Raw genomic sequence first — 1,990 nt, forward strand, 5'->3', positions numbered from 1 at the left:
TATTATTATTTTTTCTATGATTTTGTTTTTAATTATCTTAAGACTTCTCATCACACAGTTTACAAATTTGTGCTTAAGGTGTATTTCCTCTACTTTAATCCTTCTGAGTGTGGCAAAACCACCATTACTGATCATACATATACAGATTTCTACAGATTTATGTGTTTTTGAATAGTTTAAAGATAATCTTGAATTATGACTTAGTCTTAATATTAAAGGATTCAAAAGCAAAGTTTGACTTGCTATTATATCTTGCCATGCTTTTAAAAGCATATGACATTATAGATTGTCTATAAAGTGTAAGAAGTGCTAAATATTCTTTGATATTTACAACACTAAAATGCCATTCCTTAAGTAAATGGCAATATTTAGATACAGGAAATTTTAACTGGCATAGGTAAGACCAAAAAGATAAACTGGACATTGGTACCTTATTCTCAGTCCCTTGACAGCCTAATGAACACAAATTGAGACATGGGTGAGTCTTCTTCAGTTATATAAGACAGTGACGGTATTCCCTTAGTTTTTAAATATATTCCTATAACCAGTTATATCAATCTAAACATAAAATCAAAGTCCTACAGGTTTTGAGATAGCATTCACCGTCTTTGTGAAAAGCTGAACATAATTAATCAAGTCCAGTCCTATCTTTAGGAAGGGGAAACAGCACTTTACAAACTGGAATTACTACCCAAATTCAAGAGGTGATATTAATTTAAAAACAAGCCAATCTTATTTAAATCAAGACTGTCAGACAAAAATATTCTATAGTCATTAATGAGCTGAATTCTAGTATATGAGATAAATTTAAGTATGTTCACACAACAGAAGTTGAGTCAATTAAAAAAAAGTATTACAAAAAAAAGTTGAGATACTTGTTTTTTTTAGAAATAAGGCAGTGGCCAACTATCACTCATTAGTAGCTTTCTTTTTTTGGTATCATTAATCTACAGTTACATGAGTGACATTATGGTTTTTAGACTCCCCCCATCATCAAGTCCCCACCACATACTCCATTACAGTCACTGTCCATCAGCATTAGTAGCTTTTTTGAGACAAGCTGACAAGTCTCCTTTTTCTACCTTCTTATTATTAGCAAGTGACAATCATTTTTGTTCTAGGCATTACTTGTTGGGATTCTCCAAATACATCTCTCCCTAGGTGATGGCATTTTTCTTGGTCTGTGTAAGAGAATCCTGGGGCCTGATCTGCCTTTCACCTTCCACCCAAACAGACCATGGTGGCTTCTTGTGCTTGCTTGCCTTTTTTTTTTTTTTTTTTTTTTTTGATCTATATGGGTTTATTTATTTATTTTTTTTTTGAGAGGGCATCTCTCATATTTATTGATCAAATGGTTGTTAACAACAATAAAATTCAGTATAGGGGGGTCAATGCTCAATGTACAATCATTAATCCATCTCAAGCCTAATTCTCGTCAGTCTCCAATCTTCTGAAGCATAACGAACAAGTTCTTACATGGTGAACGAATTCTTACAGAGTGAATAAATTCTTACATGGTGAACAGTACAAGGGCATTCATCACAGAAACTTTCGGTTTTGATCATGCAATATGACCTATAAACCATCAGGTCAAATATGAATATTCATTTGATTTTTGTACTTGATTTATATGTTGATCCCACATTTCTCCTATTATTATTATTATTTTTATTTTTAATAAAATGCTGAAGTGGTAGGTAGATGCAAGATAAAGGTAGAAAACATAGTTTAGTGCTGTAAGAAGGCAAATGTAGATGATCAGATGATCAGGTGTGTGCCTATGGACTAAGTATTAATCCAGGCTAGACAAGGGCAGCAAGACATCCACGGATGCAGAAGATTTCTCTCAAAGCAGGGGGGGTGAGGTTCTGAGCCTCACCTCTGTTGATCCCCAAATTCTCACCTGATGGCCCCCCTGCGACTGTGCCTGTCTTAGGTTGTTCCTCCCTTGAGGAATCTTACCCGTCTCTGGCTAACCAGTCATCTTCCG

Source organism: Manis javanica, chromosome 4 (assembly GCF_040802235.1).
Source record: "Manis javanica isolate MJ-LG chromosome 4, MJ_LKY, whole genome shotgun sequence".
Classification (NCBI taxonomy): Eukaryota; Metazoa; Chordata; class Mammalia; order Pholidota; family Manidae; genus Manis; species Manis javanica.